Source organism: Berghia stephanieae, chromosome 2 (genome assembly GCF_034508935.2).
Source record: "Berghia stephanieae isolate SIO BIC M18660-M18661 chromosome 2, UCSD_Bste_1.3, whole genome shotgun sequence".
Lineage (NCBI taxonomy): Eukaryota > Metazoa > Mollusca > Gastropoda > Nudibranchia > Aeolidiidae > Berghia > Berghia stephanieae.
Window position 1 is genome coordinate 121,350,302 of NC_088361.1, and position 12,500 is coordinate 121,362,801.

The 12,500-nt window shown below is 36.0% G+C and overlaps 1 pseudogene across 1 annotated transcript in view; it reads right to left on the reverse strand.

Moving 5' to 3' along the window:
- The window catches only part of LOC144964112 (DC-STAMP domain-containing protein 2-like), a 51,111-nt pseudogene that overhangs the window by 32,727 nt on the left and 5,884 nt on the right, over window positions 1-12,500 (reverse strand). Inside the window, exons 3-5 of the transcript XR_013643748.1 lie at window positions 10,720-10,894; window positions 9,684-9,842; window positions 3,600-3,709 (exon numbers count right to left, since the gene is read on the reverse strand). The product of XR_013643748.1 is annotated as a DC-STAMP domain-containing protein 2-like (transcript). The remainder of the gene's footprint in view (window positions 1-3,599; window positions 3,710-9,683; window positions 9,843-10,719; window positions 10,895-12,500) is intronic.

Here is a 12,500-nt window from a genome sequence, read left to right on the forward strand (position 1 = left end):
TTTACAAAAGAAACTAGAGAGTTATATTCCGTTAAATTAGTTAAATACTGGTTTGACAAATACAATGACATATGCATAGTTGGGAACTAGACAACAGCAGTTTTCTCTTGGTATATGATTTATTGAATTTGTGTAAGCATTTGAAAGTTGCAGACATTTAAAACCAGTCTTTTAAGATCGATTTGATCACAGGTAACTGTCTGAAATATAACGGGCTTCAGCTATACCAATGGATACTGACATCCTTTTTACACGTGCTAGTCTTAATAATTTTGGTCACAAAGTTTTACGTTAAAAATCAAGATTCCATATATATATATATATATATATATATATATATATATATATATATATATATATATATATTTTCTCTCTCTCTCTCTCTCTCTCTCTCTCTCTCTCTCTCTCTCTCTCTCTCTCTCTCTCTCTCTCTCTCTCTCCCTCTCACCACCCCACCTCGCGCCAGTTGTCTAGAAGTTTCAATCTTGATGCCTCCAAGAATTCCCAGCTTTGAAACTTTTTGACCATCTTGGGATCATCTTATTTGGTCCATATTTGGAGATTTAAGTTTATGGCGAAGATGATAAAAATGTGTATATGTATGCGTGTGGGTGTGTTTGTGTTTGTGTGTGTGTATGTGTGTGTGTGTGTGTGTGTGAGAGAAGAGAGAGTACGACAATGTACATCGTCCGTCCAAAACAGAACAGAGATGAGCGACGAAACAAATTCCTGTCAGTCCTATTCTATCTTTAATTGTATACCTCAAAGGCTTTGAATGACCATAACTGAAACGTTTCCTTTACAATTAATGATTAAACGAATTCGATGCCAGATGCGATTTGCTACGATTAGCCTATTTAATGATATTGTTGATATTGGAAAATGTCAAAGGGATAATCTGCTGAACACACACAACAACAACAAAAAAAAAAAACGCCGTTTTAAAATTTTGGCAAGAAAATGTATTGCTTCATATATTTACCTATTAAAATGGCACACAGCAAGTCAAAACTGATATAACCCGAGACTTCTTTGAAGTCCACGGTTTTATAAGGATTCTACTTGGAGCTTTAAAAAGATTGACACGTTTTAATTTTAATCGATTACACTGAGGTCAAGACGCAACGGTTTTCTCGCCTAAATCTAAAAGACGTTTTGTTATGTTATTGCAGAATAATCCAGCAATAACATTATAGTTTCATGATCTGTCCATCACGGCGCGACCACGAGCCGCAAAGACCCAACCATTTTATTCATTCATTTATTTATCTTTTTATTCATTTATTTTGCTGTATCATACACATCTTTTTGGTTGGAATACTCTTCAACAGTCGTAACGTCACTTCCTTCCTAATGACTTAGTAACACTGGCTCTAAACTATCGGAACAATGGCGGACGCCCGTATGAAATATTTCTCCGGTGAGCATAAAAGCGTTTCCAGAGGGAAAAAAAACCCCATAAATTTGATCATGTTTTGACTTTTACACATTCTGATCACAAGGCATATGAAAAGTTCTAGCCAGCATGAAGAATAAAAAGTAATGATTTTCTGTGTTTAGAACCAAGATGGCCGCCGTTGCCGGGCGGCGTGACATCAGACTACTGAATCCAATTGAAGTCGCCTACTGTCTCCTATCCTCCATATTATCTGTTTTCCTTTCCATGTTGCTCTGTGTCTTTGTTCTGGATTGAAATTGCCCGTTTTATAACCTGGTCGTGCATATTGGGAAGTAAAACCCGGACCCAGATTTCAATTATTTTATAGATAAGGATGCAGCTTGAAAAAGTGGATCATGATAAAGACAGTAGTATGACAATAGAAAATAATGTGAGCTTTGATATAAATATCAGTGAAAAAGTGAAGAAAATAACGTCTATGTTTGACTTAATCGGGCGTTTATTCTTCCACTTCAATGTAGACACGCTCGTACCACTTTAAAAATCATTACTGAGAACTTATCTGGACTAAAGACCAGCCCTGTCTGGTTACTGTACAAGATTAAAAACATTGAAATGATAGAGGGAGTAGAGAGAAAAGCGATGAAAAACATTACTGTTATGAAGCTTTTGTCCTATGAAAAGAGATCACGGAAACTGAAATTACCAGCGCTGCGTTACAAGAGAGTTCGGAGTGATATGATAGAAGTATACAAAATATTAAGTGGGACTTATGACAGGGAGGCTAGAAGTTTTGTGAAAATATGGTCTGAAAATCTACCTGATATGATACAAGGGGGAACTGTAGGAAAATTTGTCCTCGAAGGACAAAGATAGATATTAGGAAGTATAATTTTAATACAGGAGTTGTTCGTCTGTGGAATAGTTTGCCTGATGAAATCGTTTGGATTTGTTTAGAAATAGATGACAAATAGGGAAGGAATAAGAAATAACTATATGACTACAGGCAAAAGAAAATTAACACTGGACGCATGAGCACATGTCCTGATAAAGAACAACCGGAGTCCAGCAAAGAAGATCTATGTAATAACCTTTGCTGGGAATCTTCTCTAAGTATCGGTAAGTAAGTATAATAATAAAATGGTATGAAGTGACTATTTGTTGTACGACCATAAAGAGGAAAAACTACACCTTTCCCTACACTCTTTTGTATTGAAGGTAAAATTTGTGAGCTTATTATAATATAGTTTTTGTAAACAAAATGGCAATTTAGGTAAAACGCTGTAAAACCCTTAAAAACAACCAAAAACCCTTTGAAGAAAGAAAGCAAACATTAATAATACGTCAAAAAACTACGGAGATATCTAGGGAGACCACGGAAAAAACCAGCCTATTTGACAAGGGAGATCACAACCAAGGATTCTTTAACTTTACCTTTAGCCAAACTGACTAGCTTTCTAGGGAGACCATGATTTTGGTCGACAAGCTCAATTGGATTCTTTAGGAAAGGTTGACCACGATTTTGGAGTGGGGAGTCCTAATTTTGGTCTCCCTATAAAAATAAATGACCATTTAAAATATAAATTATAAAAGTAACCTGTAGGACTGTGACTGGTTCATGTTATAATGGTAGTGGTAGTTGACACTAACGTTGAAAGAAAACATCTCTCTCACGTCACCAATACGACCTAAGATGGGAGGGCCAACCTGTTATATTTTCAAGTGGCAAAATTACTTATAATAATATACAATAATCTGGAGTAAGTTGTTGTCCCCCTAGTCAAACAGGCCGATTTCTCTTATTAAGCAGACCTTGAAAATTACGCCTTGTAAAGTTTGTGCTGTTATTGTTTGTTTGTTTGTTTACTAAATTGATAAAAAAGATTTAATGGTTGTCAATAAAATGTCAAACCCAATCTTTATTTGCCAAAGAACTTCAAAAAACAAATGTTTTGTGTTTAAATTAAAAACGCTTAGCTGATATCCGTAATCTCTCCTTTTCAAAACTGTTTTCTGTGTATTGCAGTTTTAGTAGTAAGTAAGGCTCCGGGGAAGACAAAAATGACGATGATGGTGATGATGATGATGGTGGTGGTGGTGGTGGGGGAGTGGGGGGGGGGAGGGATGGTTTCCAATGAAGACACTGGTAAGTTTATGGGTTAAAAGGTGTGGAAGGGGGGGGGGGGGGGGGGGTACTGACCTGTAGGATTGTGACTGGTTCATGTTATAATGGTAGTGGTAGTTGACACTAACGTTGAAAGAAAACATCTCTCTCACGTCACCAATACGACCTAAGATGGGAGGGCCAACCTGTAATATTTTCAAGTGGCAAAATTACTTATAATAATATACAATAATCTGGAGTAAGTTGTATAAGGCAGTACCAGACAAAGAATAACAAACAAACAAAAAAGCTGAAAGACAATAACAATAACACACACACACACGCACACACACACACATACACACACACGCACACATGCAAAGAAAGCTGTCGCTGACAAGACCCTTAACTTTCATTATTAAAAAAAAACAACTTTTGTCTGTATTTTACGTTGGCGTTGTTGATATATGAATATTTAAATGACCACATTTATACTTCTTACACATCGTAAAAAAATAATATGGAATAATTTTTTTTTGTAAAAGATACATTGAAATGTATAAATTTATTTCAAAATCCTTCTTCAGCCAACGAAATAGCCAATGCTTCACATAAAATCTAGATAGACCAATGAGAAAGTCTAACCGCGTCCAATCAGGAAGACTTTCCGCCATCTTTTATCCTGAGTGGACGCGCAGCGACCGTCTCGCTCGTCTATCTGTATTTTATGTGGTATTACAACATAAAATGTCTTTGTTGGATGAAGAGGAATTTTCATCGCGAGATGTTTCGTGTTGTGTACTTATTGTGTTGATTTTTTTGTTGTTGTTGAAACTATTATATTATTTTTGTTTAATAGTTCCTACAATCCACAGCTTCTTGCAGATTGTGATTAGTATTAAATCTATTTTCAAAATTCTAGTTACATTACAAATCCATTATTACAACTCTATTCTACTTTCATGTCCGATTTTTATAGCATTGCTTGTAAATGAATATTTTATTTAATTATATTTGATGTTTATTTTGCTTTTAATTAGCTTCGTATTTTCATCAATTAGTTCATTGACAGTGTTAAATCTGTGCGAATATAACGATGATTGATGTGTAACATTATGATAATTTCCATTCAGGATCAATAAAGTATATCTTATCTTATCTTATCTTATTATTCACTTATAAATGTAAAATTAAGAATAAAATCACCGTGCCCCCATCTAATGTTGAAAAGGGGATATTATCACGATGATTTATCCTGTCTAAAATTTAAATAACATCCAAAGCGAATGTTGCCTATTTGTGCAGCTCATATTGTTTTATTGTTTTGAAGTTTTCATGGGCTGGAATCAACCAATAAAACATGGCATGAGGGACTGGAATTTCGATTCCCTTCTGATTGTCACAGGCTCGAAGCGCTTTACAGTGATATAAAACAAGAATTCTGAAGGTATCATGGACCAGAAAGAAATGAAACATTCTGGTTCTTAATGATGCAGGCCAAAGGTCCAGAAAACTGTTGGCGGAAGTTAAAATGAGAAAACTGACTTATTGTGGACACATTCGGAGACACAACACCATCCAAAAATCAGTGCTAGAAGGAAAAGTAGCTGGCAGAAAGGCATGGGCCAAACCAAGGAAGTCCTGGATAAGAAATGTGGAGGCAACAACTGGCAAAAAGATAATCGACTGCTCGGTAATGACCCTTGAGCGTGAAGAATGGCGTTCCATGACATTCAACCTTTGTAGGGAGACGGAACTCCGGTAAGGTAAGGTAAAACAAAACATATTACAGTAAGACAAGGTTGATGGAAAAGTGATACGAATTCAGTTTAACAACAACAACAAAATATGATAATAGTATTGCAACATTATTTGAAACAACCATTTCAGTCAGCGTACAAACAGCAACACAGTACTGAAACGGCGCTTCTTAAAATCTTTCATGACTTGTTATGCAATGCCGATGATAACAATATCAATGCATTATGCCTTTTAGATCTTTCAGCTGCTTTTGACACCATTGACCATGACATTTTGTTAAGAAGACTAGAAAATACGTTGGCGTAAAAGGAACTGCTCTTTTCTGGTGTGTTTGGTTAACATTGTAATCATAGAACACAATATATCTCTACTTTTACTTAATGTCTTCAAAATAATATTTCATTTCAAAGAAATTGAAATTACAACGCTAAAAATATCGAATCAATAAATAAAACCTGGCATGAGAGACTGGAATTGCGATTCCCTTCTGGTGTGTTTGTTTGTTTGATATTGTATACAAAGAAAACAAACCTATCCCTCGTTGCAATGTCTTCAAAACAATATCTAATTTCAAAGAAGGTGAAATCACAACTCTAAAATATAGACTAACAGATTAAAAATAAATAAAATTCCCGATTGTCTTTTCCGGCTTCATAAAATTCTTTGCAAAATCATCATTTATCACTAGTCTGGAGAGTCATCACTGTTATTATCGCTGCCGTCATCGTCCGCGTATCAAGGACATCACATCAAATGCGTTGTCCTTTATTTCAAATAATATACCTTAGTGTGAGATTCACGACAGCATTACAGCCAGGGGGATTAGATTAGATCAAATTACTGAGATCCATAAATGGAAGGTCTAGATTTACCTTTTCGTCAACAGTATCATCATCATCATCATCATCATCATCATCATCATCATCATCATCATCATCATAATAATAATAATAATGCTGAAAACTTATATAGCGCTTTAACTCCGAGACACCAGACTCTAAGCGCTTAAATTACAAATTACTTTGGCTGAAACATACTCATTCACACACACAAGCACACACACACACACATACACACACACAACACAACACACAACACAAACCAAACCTATCTTGCTTCTCATACCATCTACTAAAATCGAAACAAATATGTTTTAAGCGAACGTTTAAAAATAGACAAAGATTCTTTTTCACGAATGCTCTGCGGTAAGGCGTTCCAAATAGAGGGTCCGAAATGAGAAAAGGATCTCATTCCAGCATTTTTCCGAATTCGAGGGACAACTAGTTTTGTGGAATCACTGGCCGAACGTAAGGGGCGGGGTTTTGAATATCTTTCAATTAGTTCTGAAAGGTAGGAAGGGGCAGTACCTTCAAGACAACGATACACTAAAACACAAGCTTTGAATTTAATTCTTTTCTCAACAGGCAGCTAATGCAGGTCATGAAGTAGAGGTCCGGCAGAGTCGCACCTACGCTTCATAAATACTAGTCTGGCAGCGCTGTTTTGGACAATCTGAAGACGTTTCAGATTGTATTGCGAAACGCCAAACAACAGAGCATTACAATAATCCAATTTCGATAGTACGAGGGACACAACCAGGTGCTTGGTCACATCCTCAGATATGAACCGTCTAATGGAAGCAATCTTTTTTAGTTGGAAAAAGAGAGATCTAACCAAATTCATCATCATCATCATCATTATTATTATTATTATTATTATTATTATTATTATTATTATTATTATTATTATTATTATTATTATTATTATTATCATTATTATTATTAACATTTATATTATTATCATTATCATGAATATTATATTATTATTATTATTATTATTATTATTATATCATCATCATCATCATCATCATTATTATTATTATTATTATTATTATTATTATTATTATTATTATTAATATTATTATTATTATCATTATTATTATCATCGTCATCATCATCATCATCATCATCATCATCATCATCATCATCATCATCATCATCATCATCATCATCATTATTATCATTAATATTATTATTATTATTATCATTATTATTATTATTATTATTATCATCATCATTATCATCATCATCATCACCACACCACAAACCACCACCACCACCACCATCACCACCGACACCATCACCAATCATATTTCTCCACTACTACTAATCACAACCAAGTCCTCTTCATCCACATCCAATATTCCCCGACAGATATAATTCACTGCTTCATGTCTTATCTCAACTACTTAGAATTACTTGTGAGTAATAATATGACCAGACTGAAACTTAGCATGACCCGGGAGAAAAAAGATAAAGCAAGGCAGAAATAATATGACAAGACTACAGTCAATACAAAAATAACGTCTAAGTAACAGGAGACAGACGTTACAAATAAAATATTCATGTTGGACAAATCGCCTGTGATTAGAAAAGACTGTCGTATTTCTTGTCTACAAAACAAGATCGGCGAGACATGTTGATGTTAGCCAGTAGATAATATAAATTCTATGGCACTAGTGGTGTTTCACAGTGTCTGTTAATGCCATGGCCATCGAATTCATTTTCGATAATATTTTATTCGGTTTTTTATTGACTTCATTTTTAACTACTATTAAAAAGATCAACAGAGTAAATTTGTCATGGTTGTCGTCATCACCACATTCGTCATCATCATCATCATCATCATCATCATCATCATCATCATCATCATCATCATCATCATCATTATCATCATCAATCATCATCATCATCATCATCATCATCATCATCATCATCATCATCATCATCAATCATCATCATCATCACCATAATCATCATCATCATTACCATCACCATCATCATCATCATCATCACCACCACCACCACCACCACCACCACCACTACCACCGCATCATCATTTTAGTACTGCATTCTTTCCATTTTGGTTCCAAAACCCTAGTACTTTGTGAATTCCGTGTCAGAATGTAGGCCTTGAGATATCATGAGATGGCCGAGTGGAAAATGCGCATACACCCGGAGAATTTAAGATAAGATAAGATAAGATATACTTTATTCATCCAAAAAAAATGGAAATTCGTTTACAGATGTGGCATGCATGAAAATGTATAAATACAAAGCGTCTATTTATCACTTTCCGAGTTGCATTGTGACTGACACCTGGGTCATCTCGATCTTTTTCGAGATTACTCTGGCTTTGGAGTATTTTGACTATTAGGGAACTCTGATTGGTTTGCTGAATCGAAAGAAATAACAAGGGGAACGACTCTTACTCCCTTCTCTTACTTTCCGGTACAACTTTTATTGTCACGAACCCATAACCATTTGGGTTACCAGACCTGCAAATAAGTGCACGTCACCATAAACCCTAATTATTCTATGTAAAAGATGGAAGTAGGTATTCAAGAACTATTCGTATCAGCACTGAAAGAAAAAAAAAAGTTTTGACCCCATTGAATAGGGAATAACAGTGTGACATTATAATACTGGTTCCAATCTAATTGGAGTGTAAAACCAGTCTTCCGGAGGACTGGATACATATATTGTGCAACTGATCTTTTGGTTTCAGAGGGGTGGTATCTTTTTTTCTCTCTCTCTCTTCTAGTCAGCTGATCCTGCGTAGGACGTTGCTTCCCGAACTTTCTTGCGAAACAGATTACGGTTTTCCGCCAGTCTACTTGCTTGAGTTGTTGTCATTCCCAGCCATTCACATATATCTTGTTCCCAGCTTCTTGTTGGTCTACCTCTTCCTCTCTTGCCGTCTACCCTTGTCTGCAGAATGTGCTTTTCTAATGGTTCGTGGCGAGTCGTGTGGCCAAAATAGTTAAGTTTCAATTTCTTTACAGTTTGAAGAAGAATTGGTGATTTGATTCCGATCCTTCCGATCTTTTTCTAGCCTAAATAAATGCTGGTCGTCAATAAAGACTATCCATCCTCGCTCTTTTACGCCCCGCAATCACAATAATCTGCCTATACATCCTGCTACTTACTTAAATAGAGTTATGCTACCTTTTGATTCAATATGTCGTTAACTGGAGGACTGGTTACACACTTGCATTGAGTTTTGAACCCGAAAGGAGTAAGGTGTGACGTCACGACTTCCCTTACCTATTTTTCTCAAGGCCATGTCGTCAAACTTCTATTTCGGCAGAAACATAACAGACGATCCAAAAAAAAAAAAAAAAAAAAGACAAACGAAACCAGGTTATCAGAATTGATGAGATTATTGTAATAAAATGGTTATATATGAAAAGGCGTATATGAAACAGTGTCAGACACAAAGCAAAAAGCAAAATACAAGGAAAATACATCATTAAAAAAATACACCACGACTGGGTGATTTTTTTTCTCGTCTTCTTCTTAATGCTTCGTTTGACATAGTTTTATAAACACCTTTTCAGTCCTAGTTGTTAGATCTCACCTCCTCTAGAACCAGGTCTTTAACAGCCCCTGCAATGATGCAAAGTAGCTCTCCAATCCTAGCAATATAACACACCTTGCCCACAAGAGATACGACCTTACACACAAAGTAGAATACCCCTAAAGCATCGGAACACTTGTCGTAACCGTCTTCGAATACCTGTCAAGGCAAGCAAAGGAAAAAAAAAGGAATGGGGTAGGGTGGGGGATTGGAAAGTATTGTTTTAGTGTTTGACAAAATTTTTTGACAAATAAAATGGAACATCCTCGTCAATTTTGCATTATGTTGTAATAAATTAGATGAAAAAAATTAATTAAGAACTATGAGAATTTTAAAGAACCCCCCCCCCCCTCCCCCCACTTTTAATTAACCCAACTGGTGTAAGCAAAGTTTCAAATGATTGAATTTTAAGTGTCTTTATCACCCCTACATAAAACCGTTTTTGGGCGATTGGTCACAAATGGTGAATATTTCAGTGTCAGAGATGGAAATTCAAGGTGGAATTATAAGGATATTGAGAAAAAAAATCAACAACATTGCGGTGCTGATGATGGTAGCAAGTTAAGAAAAGGCAATGTTTACAATGTGAATATGAATACGATGCGAACAGGACAAATGAAATGATATATGACCCATCGTCTCAAGCCAGTATTACGTCGATGTTGAGTTAGACGCTGACAATTGAATTTGTCGCCCAAAACATTAGACTTGGATTGAGTTTATTTGTTTTATGAAGGAGAAAAGATATAGTTTTGTAAAAGGCGATAAGCAAAAGTCTAATCTTTCTTATCATTTTAATTTTAATAAACCTTTCGACATTTGGTAAAATCCGTCACAATACCAGTTTGAGGCCGTGGTTCACATGTTTTTCTTTGCTTTGGAATGAAATACAACTCTATTCACAAACAAGATATGTAACTCACATAATCTGCTTTGGACAGATTCTTTTTTGTTTTCGTTTCAACAAACATTTTTCAAATACGCATCTTCTTTACGACACAATGGAAAAGAATTGAGAAGAAAAGTCCGAGCATACCTTTTTGCACTTCTCATAAGGGGCGCCCATGTTCGCGTTACACACATCCACGATGCTCGCCAACCACCGAAATACCTGACTAAGTACATTAAGGACCTCAAGTACAGCTCTCAGCAACGCTTTGAAGGCTTTTCGTAAGTCATCCGCGAATCGCCGAATTGAAATCAACATTTGTCTAGAGAAAAGAAGAAAACAAAAAATGCCGTTTTTAAAAATCAAGCTTTACGCACAACATAGCCTGACTGCATTAGCGGGTATGCCCGAATTCGACCTCTATAACGAGTTGTATTCTGGAACAGATGTTATTTTACTCCATTCATCGACCAACATCACAGATATATTTTCAATAGTTTCCACGTTTCTATCTTCAACACGGCGTCAAAGTGCCATAGATTCTCGACTGGCGAAAGCTTGGTAGACGCGATTGGCTAAGGAGATCCTCGGAACTAGACTCCTATAAAACACTGCAATAGATTGTTGAAAAGTGCGCCGGGTGTTGTCTTGTTATATAACATTCAGTTCTTCATACTGCTTCATTATAAGCATAACGCAAGCTCTTCAGGGCGTCTGTTCGTCTCTCCTCAATTGTCTTGAAGCCAGAGGTCCGGGATGCAAGACACAGATCATCAGCTTATAGAAACCTCCGGATGTTGTCGAATTCAGGTTGGTCGTTGGTATAAATATTGAAAAGGATAGGTGCAGGTATCGATCCTCGAGGGAGTCCATTCTTTTGTGATCTCAATCTGCTTTTTTTCCAATCCATTTCCACAAAAAGCGACGGTTTGATATAAGGGATTTTATTATTGCAACTACTTTTGTGTTACGAGTTTCCCTTGCAACCTTTAGGAGAAGTTTCCTGTGAATTACCGTGTGAGCTAAAGCTAAGTCTCCTGACCAACTAACGAGATCAGTTTTTCTGTAGAGATACAGATGCAGCCCCAGACTATTAATCCGCGGCTTCTGAAGGGAGAAACTTCATGCCAGCGGGTATTACTGGCCGCAGCAATCTTTCTTCATATTATAAAACACGTTGAGAACGTTTAGTGGATAAAGCGGTGTATAAATGCTCAATTAGAAAAATAGAACAAAATTCTGAAGTTCTCCGTTTGCCATCCAAGTCTCTCGACACTTTCGTCAATCGAGCACCAATTGGATTTGGTAAGTCGCCGTGATCGAGACAAAAACGCGGAATAAAACAATTCTCCTCAAAAGACGCTGAAAAGGTACGTCCCTTCCAGGAGAAACAGATACAACTTGTCTTGAAGCCGTAGGTGGTCATTTCAGACAGGATGGACAAAGTTCCTCGTAGCTAATTTCGACTTTAAAAGTGGTCAAATGGAACTCATGTGACAAAAACAACATACACTTTGACCTCCTTAAAAACTCGTCGGTTTTGGTATTAAGAAAATCTACTGGACTAGAAAAACATCATTATTATTTTTTAAAATATATATCTATTAAATAAATATTGTTTAAAAATAGACGAATAAATAAAAAAATAATACTAGAAACACGATTCTCCTCGTGGCCAATTTTGGTCAAATTGGCAACTCACGTGGCCATCTGGCAGCCCTAATACCAGATTCTGAATTCAGTAATATTTTCGTGAACTTCGGGGATAGAAGAGATATTTTCCACTGAGATTTTTCATGTTTTTTTATAAGTAAATTATCAATATCTCATAATAAAGACCTGCGATAATATTTCTCATTTGAATTCGAAAATCTATGCTTCAACTATGAATATTGAGGAAGTGTGTATCCATTTCTCCAGAAGACTGA